Source organism: Myotis yumanensis, unplaced genomic scaffold, assembly GCF_028538775.1.
Source record: "Myotis yumanensis isolate MYYU_CA2020_CCGP unplaced genomic scaffold, mMyoYum1.0.hap1 SCAF_3, whole genome shotgun sequence".
Taxonomy (NCBI): Eukaryota; Metazoa; Chordata; class Mammalia; order Chiroptera; family Vespertilionidae; genus Myotis; species Myotis yumanensis.
This window is the reverse complement of record NW_027223754.1, coordinates 108512748-108524251: the sequence shown is the minus strand read 5'-3', so window position 1 is coordinate 108524251 and position 11504 is coordinate 108512748. Positions and strand designations below refer to the sequence as shown.

General features: G+C 39.9%; 1 pseudogene; it reads right to left on the bottom strand.

The window, feature by feature from the left end:
• Positions 1 to 4463: 4463 nt before the first annotated feature.
• On the bottom strand, positions 4464 to 11125 carry LOC139006282 (tubulin-specific chaperone E pseudogene; annotated as a pseudogene).
• Positions 11126 to 11504: the final 379 nt, after the last annotated feature.

Below are 11504 nucleotides of genomic sequence, written 5' to 3'. Positions count from 1 at the left end.
GAACAGGGACAGATCCAGAGACAGAGAAGCAGCTATCAGCCTGTCAAACCTCAGAGGGAAATTAGGGGAGGGTGGGGGTAAGGGGGAGAGATCAACCAAAGGACTTGTATGCATTCATATAAGCCCAACCAATGGACACAGACAACAGGGCGATGAGAGCATGAGTTGGGGCGGGGGTTGTGGGTTAATGGGGCGATGAGGACACATATGTAATATCTTAACCAATAAAGAAATTAAAGAAAAAAAAGGTTAATTCAACCTTTCCAATAGAGGCTATGCAACTTAGTAAATGGTTTTGACAAACTAAAGAAAAAATTTCAGATTCCGTTGATTACTCTATCTATAATGCTATAGCTTTAAAGTTTGTATCTACATGGTACTTTTAATCCAAGGATCTTAGTGCATTTTATAGGCATTCTTCTCATCATGTTTTTTTTTTTTTTAGTCCTCTTCCAAGGAATGAGGATTTTTTTTCCATTGATTTTTAGAGAGTGGAAGGGATGGGGAAGAGGGAAAGAAAGAAAGAGGGAGAGAAAGAGGAGAGAAACAGCGATGTGAGAGAGACACAATAATTGGTTGCCTCCTACATATGCCCCAGTTGGGGCCGGGGATTGAACCTACAACCTAGGTTTGTGCCCTTGAGCAGAATAGAACCTGTGACCCTTTGGTGTGAGGACTCGCGCTCTAACCACTGAGCACACTGGCCAGGGCTGGTTCATTTTTAGTTCATGAATAGCATATTCATAATTAAAAGTCACATCCTGGTAATAAGAACTAATATTTCTGTAGACTTTGTTGCAGTTCACACTAAGTGGTACAAGAAGAATATATTTGTTATTAATATCAGAGCTTTAGCCCTGACTGGTTTGGCTCAGTGGATAGAGCGTTGGCCTGCGGACTCAAAGGTCCCAGGTTCGATTCCGGTCAGGGGTATGTACCTTGGTTGCGGGCACATCCCCAGGAGGGGGCGTGCAGGAGGCAGCTGATCAATGTTTCTTTCTCATAGATGTTTCTAGCTCTCTATCCCTCTCCCTTCCTCTCTGTAAAAAATCAATAAAATATATTAAAAAAATATCAGAGCTTTAAACTCTAATGGAGAGGGAGTGACATTCAAATCTTTAAGTATTATTAACAGGTAGAGGTATTATATACATTTAATAACTGGATTTTGAAAGGCTGGTCCCAGATATGAAGTTAAAATCAATACTCCAATTGTTTTACTTTAAAAAAATATTTTTTTAATTTATTTCAGAGAGGAAAGGAGAGGAAGAGAGAGATAGAAACATCAATGATGAGAAAGAATCATTGATCAGCTGCCTCCTGCACAGCCCCTACTAGGGATCAAGCCCAAAACCCAGGCATGTGCCCCAACCTGGAATTGAACCATGACCTCCTGGTTCAAGGTCAGCGCTCAACCACTGAGCTATACCGTCGAGCTGTTTTACTTTTTTTGTTATTAACTTCATAAATGGCATTATTTAGACTTTCTCTGATAATAGGCTTTATTTTAGAGGTTGAAAACAGTAGTGAAAACACTGTTTTTGAAATTGTAGAACTGCTTTTTATATTGAATCATAATTTGTATGTACAACTCCCTATTTTTTGCATTTTTCTCTGGGCATGTCTAAATAAATAAAATCAAATGTTTGAGTAAAACTCTAGATCAGCATTTTCACCAGAAGGGGAGGGAAATAATATCAATAAGTCTGAGATGGGTCCCAACAACTATATTTTTATGTCATTCCCCATGCAATCCTGAGGCATAGGCAGAACCAAGCCTGGGTTTTCCTTTGATAGTAAAAATACTCTGTGTAATATTGACTTTAACACAAAATAGGAATAATGAAACATTATTTTGCCAAAACAGGTTTGTACTTTTCCCATTTGTTTAGATGGTCAGCATCAAACCTCAGTCTGACATTTTAAATGCTTACAATACTATTTTTACATGTCTGAGATCAAGGCTCTGTCAATAATTCTAGATATATCTAAACCACTGCTTTATTTTTTTTAATCACTCTTAGGGGGCATTTGGATGAGATGACCACAACGTTTCGTTCCAGTTATATGATTCTATCTTCTGGCTCTGATGTACCTGAGTGCACTAGACAGGTTTAAATGTCTAGGCCTGCATGAATTATATCTCAAGATACTATAAGAATTCACTCATCTAATAGCAAAGCCTGTTGGATGGTATTTAAGAAACTTTTCCATGATACTAAACAATCTTCTGCTACACTAAAAATTAATGGTTTATGTATATCAGTGTGGGGCTGAATTAATCTTTTAACTGATCTGTATTAATGAACATTTAAGTTATTTCTAATTTTTCTTCCCTTTTTCTGATGTCTTTCTTTTTCTTTAGTGGGTGTTATGGTTAATTTTTTTCTTCAGTGGGTGTTATAGGTGTATGTGCTAGATATTTGATCAAACATTGATCAAATGTTGGTTTTGGATGAGGTTAACATTTATATTACTAGACTGAGTAAAGCAGATGGCCCTCCAGGATGAGGGTAAGCCTCATCCAATCAGTTGAAGGCTTGAATAGAACAAAAGGCTGACTCTGACTCTGCCCTGAGTAGGAAAGAAATTTCCACCTGATGATCTTCCAAATAGGACATTGGCTCTTCCTGGTTCCACAGCAGCTTCTGGGGCATCAGCTGTGCAGATTTTGACTTGCCAACCTCCATAATGACATGGGCTAATTCTCTATAATAAGTCCATATATATATATATATATATATATATATATATATATATATGTATATATACACTGAGTGGCCAGATTATTATGACCACCTGACGTTTGTAGGCAGGTTAGCTGTACACTGCATCATATGGGATATAGAAACCAAAGGCCTGTTCGAACACCTTTGCTGTCTGCAGTTACCAAGATAAAACGTCTCCAATTTGCACAGGAACACAAGGATTGGACAGTCGAGCATTGGAAAAAAGTCATGTGGTCTGATGAATCACATTTCCAGTTGCATCATGCAGATGGCAGAGTGAGAATTTGGCGGAAACAGCATGAGAGCATGCACCCCACATGCATGAGTACAACCCTTCAAGCTGGTGGGGGCAGTGTTATGGTTTGGGGCATGTTTTCCTGGCATGATTTGGGCCCTTTAATTCATGTGGAACAACGTCTGAATAGCACAACATACCTAAGTATCGTTGCTGTTCAAGTTCAGCCTATCATGTTGATGGCATATCCCAATGGAGATGGCTTCTTCCAACAAGACAATGCGCCATGCCACGGTGCTCATATTGTGCAGGAGTGCTTTCAAGAACATGAGGGAGACTTTACTTTGCTTGGGTGGCCCCCACAATCACCAGATCCCAATCCAATTGAGCATTTGTGGGAGCCATCAGGCAGCTGGTTCCACAACCATCAAATCTCACAGAACTGGACAGTGCTATTCATCAGGCATGGTGTCAGATTCCTCACATCACCTTTCAACATCTCGTGGAGTCAATGCCAAGAAGAATCGCCGCAGTATTGAAGGCAAAAGGTGGCCCAACAAAGTACTGATGGGGTGGTTATAATAATCTGGCCACTCAGTATATATATATATCTCAGTATATTATATATATAGATATGTATATATCTATATCTATATCTATATCTATATCTATATCTATATATATATATATATATCCCATGTTCAAAGGGTGTTGAATTGCATTGTTTACCCATATCTTCAGAAAAAAAATCACTTCTGTCGTGGTAAACAACCTGCTTCCCTATTTATAATGGTCTGGCCCTCTAGCAACTTCAGCGCGAAATTATAGCTAATTTGCCTACAAACGTCAGGTGGTCATAATAATCTGGCCACTCAGTGTATACATATGTGTGTGTATGTATATATGTATATACTAGAGGCCCAATGCATGAAATTTGTGCTAGGGCCTCGGCCCCCGCTGCTGTGGGCGGCCACCTCTGTCTCGGCCCCCTCCACTGCGGCTTCATCCAGAAGATTCTCCAGAAGGACGTCCAGTCTAATTAGCATATTATGCTTTTATTGTTATAGATATATCAATCATCTATTATATATGACATAAATAATAAATTTCCATTTCTTTTTCTTTCTCTTTCTCCATACACACACACACACACACACACACACACACACATACACATATCATATTGATTCTATTGATTCTCATCTCTGGAGAACCCTGAATAATACAATGGGCATTGAAAAACACATGACTTTTAGTGTATTTTCAAACATTTTTTTAAGTAAGTACAAAGTGTTTATTGTTGCTATTATATACAAACCTAGAAATGGTCTATTCCCAATGAAAAGTACACAACCTTTTCTAAATATAGGGCAAGTTATAAAACCTCTTTTTTTGAGGGGGGGGTAGAATTGTTCCAATAGATAATTTATTTCCAGTGAACCCCAGTCACCATAAACAGTCTAGTTTCTGAAGTTTATTAATTGGCTGTTACCATTGCACTAATAGTCTCCATTTTCCACAGAATAAAACTGTTGGTCATTTTCTAGTTCAATCTCTCTGCCCAGCATTTTGGGACTTTCCTAGGACAACTGAAGGTCTGACACAAGAACTTTGAGACAACGTGACAGCAATCCTTTCACCTTGAGTCATCATGTAGTCTGGCAGTTGTTTCTCTAGGATTTTCTGATTAAGATGATTAGGATATTTTATCTTCAGTGTAGTAGCTGGGATTTTGAGCAAAAATGGTTGTTGTGTTTTGAAGTCCCCATCTTCAGGTGCACCATATTTGAGGCAGAATGACTGGCATCTGGGACGGGCTGCTAGGAACTCCGCATTTGGCCTGTTTTTTTTCTGGATCTTGATGCCCACCTGCCTTTTTCCATTCACTTTCAAGTGCTTTTTGGTAATCCGTCTCAGCTCCAGGCCTCTCTTCTCCTTGCAAAGAATCTTGCATTTGTTCAGGGTCTCCAGCTGACTGATCTTGATGATAATGAGCTGGCAGGTGGTCTCCACTCTGCATCCCTCAGTCACAGGGTTTCATAGGCAGGACAAATCATGCAGACAGTGTAACTTATCCGGCTCATTCATTGATAAATGGCCATTGCGATATTCAGTTGTCATTGACTATAAGGTATTGAACATTGAAGTTTTGCACACAATCCCAGAATCTTGGAAATGTAGAGAAGAAATCGCAATGTCTGAAAGCATTAGTTGTTCTAATCTGGGCAGATAGGCTATTGGAAACAGCTGATTTTCACCAATTAGTTGATTAGAGGAAAGGTCTAATAACTTGACCATCTGTAGAACGATAGCCAGCCTTTCTGAAATGGAGATTGTTAGACTCCTGGAAGACCAGCCACCCAGTGGCACACCAGAACACCTATGCCCATGTTATTCTTGTTAAACCTTCAGTATAGAAATGTTCCAATTGGATTTGGTGAGCCAGGGGGAAATCTCAGTTTATTTTCTTTTTTCTTTTTCTTTTTCTTATTTTTATTTTATTTTATTTTATTTTTTTATTGATTAAGATATTACATATGTGTCCTTATACCCACGTTACCCCCTACCCCCCCCCCCCCCCCCCCGTTGTCTGTGTCCATTGGTTAGACCTATATGCTTGCATGTAAATCCTTTGGCTGATCTTTCCCCCTTACCCCCACCCTCCCCTACCTTCCCTCCAAGGCCCAACAGTCCAATCAATGCCTCTCTGTCTCTGTTCATCAGTTTATGATGTTCATTATATTCCACAAATGAGTGAGATCATGTGGTATTTATCCTTCTCTGACTGGCTTATTTCACTTAGCATAATGCTCTCTAGTTCCATCCATGCTGTGGCAAATGGTAAGAGTTCCTTTTTCTTCTTCCTCTTCTTAAAGAATACCTTTCAGCATTTCATATAATGCTGGTTTGGTGGTGATGAACTCCTTTAGCTTTTCCTTATCTGTGAAGCTCTTTATCTGACCTTCAATTCTGAATGATAGCTTTGCTGGATAAAGTAATCTTGGTTGTAGGTTCTTGCTATTCATCACTTTGAATATTTCTTGCCACTCTCTTCTGGCCTGCATGGTTTCTGTTGAGAAATCAACTGACAGTCGTATGGGTACGCTCTTGTAGGTAACTGACTTTTTTTCTCTTGCTGCTTTTAAGATTCTCTCTTTGTCTTTTGCTCTGGCATTTTAATTATGATGTGTCTTGGTGTGGTCCTCTTTGGATTCCTTTTGTTTGGGGTTCTCTGCGCTTCCTGGACTTGGAAGTCTATTTCTTTCCCCAGGTAGGGGAAGTTTTCTGTCATTATTTCTTCAAATAGGTTTTCAATATCTTGCCCTCTCTCTTCTTCTGGTACCCCTATAATTCTGATGTTGGTACGCTTGAAGTTGTCCCAGAGGCTCCTTACACTATCTTCGTATTTTTGGATTCTTTTTTCATTTTGCTTTTCCGGTTGGGTGTTTTTTGCTTCTTCGTATTTCAAATCTTTGACTTGATTCTTGCGATCCTCTGGTCTGCTGTTGGGAGTCTGTATAATATTCTTTATTTCAGTCAGTATATGCTTAATTTCTAGTTGGTCCTTTATCACAACATCAAGGGTCTCACTAGATTTCTTGAGGATCTCACTACATTTATTGGCGGTTTCCATAAAATTCTTGAAAAATCTTAGAAACATGGTTTTGAACTCTATATCCAGTCATTTGCTTTCCTCCATTTCTGTCATTTGTGACCTGTTTCTTTGTCTTCGCATTTTGTCTGCTTCCCTGTGTTGGTAGAGTGGTTTTGTGTGCTAGGTGTCCTACAGGGCCCAGTGGCTCAGCCTCCCCAATTACCTGAGGTGGACACTCTTGGTGCACCCCCTTGTGGGCTTTGTGCACAGTCTTGTTGTAGTTATGCCTTGATTGTTTTAGGTGTCACTGGGAGGAATTGACCTCCAGGCCAATTGGCAGTGAGAATCAGCTGTGTCTGCAGTGGGAGAACTTCTGTGCTGAAGACACCCTTCTGGGGCAAGACTTGCTTCAGTGGGGCTTTGGTGCTCACTGAGTCTGCCCCCTGAGTGTGTTCCTTATGAATCTGAGGAGTTGTAATCTGGATGGTCCCACTCTGACCACTGGGTACACTGGCTCTTGGATCTAAGGAGGTGCTAATTAAGCTTCTTCCTGAGGTTACCCAGCAGGAGCTACGAAGAGATATGCAGATTCCCCTTCCTTTATTGGGGGTTTGGGGGTGCCCAGATGAGGCCCAGCTGTGAAGCAATGCAAGCTGCTGTGGGGCCTTGGGCCTTCTCTTGGAAGTTCTGGGTCTGTCTGGCCCAGCTGCAATTTGTTAGGTAATTTTCAGGTTGCAAAGGACCCAAGCATTCATATGCAAAAGCCTTTGCAGCAGCCTGGATGGGGCGGGGTCTCGGAATCAACAGGGCGGAGCAAGCAGCTATGGCTGATTCTCAGCCCTGCCCTAAGGGGCCGCGGGTCTTGGTGTCCAGGTAATTGCTGCCAGCACCTCTGAGGGAAAGCCGCCCTCAAGTTCCGAGTTCTGCCTGCTGCCAGACCGTCCAGTTTCTCCCCGTATGAGCCCTGGGACCCCAGAGATTTCCCAGAACCGGAGTTCAGAGCAGTCGGGAGCTTGTGACTCCCTCCCGATTCAAAAAGACAGCCGCGTCCTCAGGTGCCAGCCCCTTCCCCCGCGCGCCGAGCCTCCATACCTCTGCACTTTACTTTCGTAGCTCCTCTAAGTCTGTGTGCTCTTCTCTTTCCTTCTAGTTGTAGAATTTCCACTCAGCCAGCCTTCTTGTGGTTCTGGATGATGACCATTCTGTCTTTTAGTTGTATTTTTGAAGTTGTTGTCGGAGGCAGCAATTTCCGGTGTTTACCTATGCCGCCATCTTGGTTTCTCCCCCAATCTCAGTTTATTTTCACTGAGATTAAGGACTTCAGGTGTCTGAGCTGATCAGCATCCCATACTGTCAGCAGGTTTTTGACAAATCTATATTTCTAATATTAGGACACGCTGGCAATGCTTCCTCTGTCACCAGCACAATTTACTGCACAATTCCTAAAAAAAAAAATTTCTTGCAACTTGCTCAGCTGACTTCGACATTTTATAACAGACTCAAAAACAATAGTTTCAACAGGTTTATTTCCAGTGGTAACAAATTTGCTCTTTTCCATCTTCCTCTGGTCCATTATCTAATACATAGCAGTTCTTAATTGCAGTAAGAAAGTCTACTCCAAAGTTGGACTAATAACGGATCCTCTAGTTGGATGCCTGCATTGAAAATACACAGTCCCCTCAAGGCTTCCATCATGTTTGCCTCTCTTGGGATTGTCCCATTCTTTTCCTAACCAGAGTCTCAGACTCACTTGCTCTGAGCTTTAATGCTGGGGCACCAGCGAAATATGAGAAGGAACTGAATTGTCTGGCTTTAGGGTGAGAGCTGAAGGTGTACCTTTCACCCAAACAGAAGTACTGGAAGAGGCCATGTTCCTTTGCTGAGACCTCCCCCCATAGAACTGGCAGGTGGGTGCCATATCTAAGCCTTCATCAACCTGGCTGGCACTATTTGCCCTGTCCTGGTGATTCCCTGAGACTCCCTCAAAATTTTTTTTTCCTCAATGACAAATGTATTGGATTGTTAGCAGGAAAATATAGGTTGTGTTACTTGTAAATTAGACTCATTGGGCATGAGCATTCTAAAGTTACAATTTAGAAAACTTCCTCTGACTCCACTTTTGAGATGAAATAGAATTTGAAAGGAGAAAAAGATATGTAATGTAAATTCAGTTAAAGAATAAACGAAAATTAAATCATTTGAAATATATTATTTTAAAAAATTAATAATATAAATTTATGTCTCATGATAAACTAACAATAGTGTTGTAGACATTATACATATGATTATACTTAAAGTTTTAATAGTTTAACTATAATTAATAACAATAACTCTCACTTAGAACATTAGAATTTTCAGCTATTTAAAAAATGGACATATTTTCTTCATCTTACCCTTCCAAAATCACTAAAAGACCTGACATGATTTTAAAGGGCAATTTCAGCATAGTCTGGAAACTAAAGGTTAAGAAAATTTAACAAGCTTTTTTTCTTCATAGACCTAGTTTTTGAGGATCTTGATTGGAATTTGTGGCAGAATTCTCACTACCAGGAGTGGGCAAACTTTTTGACTTGAGGGCCACAATGGGTTCTTAAACTGGACCGGAGGGCCGGAACAAAAGCATGGATGGAGTGTTTGTGTGAACTAATATAAATTCAAAGTAAACATCATTACATAAAAGGGTACGGTCTTTTTTTTTTCTAGTTTTATTCATTTCAAACGGGCCAGATCTGGCCCGCGGGCCGTAGTTTGCCCACGGCTGGTTTAGACCATGGTCCTTAACATGGGCACTATGGACATTTGGGACTGGATAATATTTTGTTGTATGGTCCTGCCTTGTACATTTTAGGGTGTTTAGCAGCACTTTGGCCTTTACCCTGTAGCTCCCCAAATTTTGTCAGTCAACAAATGTTTCCAGACATTTCCTGCAATCCCCTGGGAGGCAAATTAGCCCCATTTGAGAAACCCTGGGGATTAGATACATATGGCATGAGTAAGGCCAGTTATACAAATAAGTAAGGGATTATACCCTAAAATAAATTAAAAAATAGGAGATTGACTACTAAAAATAAAGTTCAATAGAGGACAACTATCACAAAATATTTGGAACCCACAATGCTGGACACACAGCCAATCTCTACCTTTTGCCTCCTGACATTTAACATTGTGGTTAATAGGAAGTGGATTTTGCTTTTCGTTGACTTTTCTAATGCCACTCTTTCTTGGTTTTGACCAGGATTAAAGCAATAGCCCACCCAAAATAAGAATTCTGTCCTAATTTGTTAAGACATCCACTCTGTTTGAGTTGATGGTTCAGCAGAGTGTAACTTTCCAATCCATCCACTGTTGTATCAAGCTGGCCTTGGGAAGGAAGATGGTGTGCATCAAGGACAGTATTTCCTGAATGCACTATTTTTGGTGTGGTCTGAAATGAACTGAGAGCCTGGTGGCTTTAAGTAAACTAGAAAGTTGAAGAAAATAAAGGGAATATTGAGTGACTGTGAGGTTCAGTTGGATATATCCACTTGGCTAGGCTACATATTTCAGTTCTTCAAACAGCCTTCTAGGTTTTGCACAGTTTTTTTGCAGATGTAGGTAATATCTATGATCAGGCCTATTCTACAGATTTTGAATTTGCCCCCCCCCCAACCCCCACAGTTCCTTGCAGTATATCTCTTCTTCCCTCTCCTGCTCCCTCTCGGTTTCCCTGTAAGCCTTAATGAACAAACCAATTTACAACAGTAGAAACACCGCCATTGTTATTATCAAGGGATATACTGAGGACAGGACCCTATCATTTATTTTGTGTCCTTTTGGAGTCTGGCACAAAGCTCCTGATAAATGATGAATTGGATGAAATCATTATTAGCAATCATGCAAAATAGCTCTGGACTATATAAAAGAATGTTTTAATGCCTCTGCTAGGAAGTAGGTAATTTTTGTGAAAAAGGGCATCATTCAAAATAAAAAAAAACCACATTTTTTTTCATTATATAAGTAACATTAAGTACACTATTGAAAATCTTGAAAATAGAGAGCAAAAACACTAGTAAGTTCATGATCATGAATCATTGGTGCCAGCATTTTGGCGTATTTACTTGATCTTCGCTCCTGAACCCCCACCATATGCAAATGTGGTTTTTGTATAGTACTAATCATACTGGTTTTAAAATTTGTTTCTGCTTTTTCCTTTCTTATTACTTAGTCTTTATAAATATCAGTTTCTCTTTATTTTTCCCTACTGAAAATAGCTTTACTGTTTAGGTAAACTTAATTTATGCTCATGAGTATGGTGTACTTTTATTGAGCCCTTTTTAGGTACCAGGCATTTGACATGGTCTATCTCTTTTTATTCTCAAAACAAGTACGTTGCAGGTATTATTATCATTCTTTTGTACAGATGAGGAAATTCGTCTTGAAACTGCTAACGATCCTCTCCAGCCCAAGAGAGCCTTTGAGGAATCTGATCTTTCTACTTTGCTGTACTCTCTTGTTTTGCTCATTTCACATTACCTTTTCTTTGGTGACTAAAAGGATTTTTGAATTGTGGGAGAGCATTCCTTTCATCTTGCTCTGTGGGAAAGAATATGTGCAAAGACTCAATAGCTGGCTCCATATTGTATTGTATAGTGTTTTTCTAAAACTCAGCAAAGTGAACCATGCTTTTTTATTTTAGGTACATGACTATTGATGCTTATGTTTTCAAATTTAGTTCACATTCCATAGTTCTAAGCTTTGGGTTTGTCACCAGTAACTATCCCACTTGAAATCCGCATAGTCAGATACATACTTGAGAGTGACAGAAAAAGTGTTATGTGGTCATCCAATCCAACTGGAAATCTGGGAAGTAAAATAAATAAGTAAGGAAGGTAGTAAGCAAAATCCAGTCATTGTTAAAGAAATGTTCAAAGATTAAGACCAGGCACTGTCATTGGCTTTTCTTGTA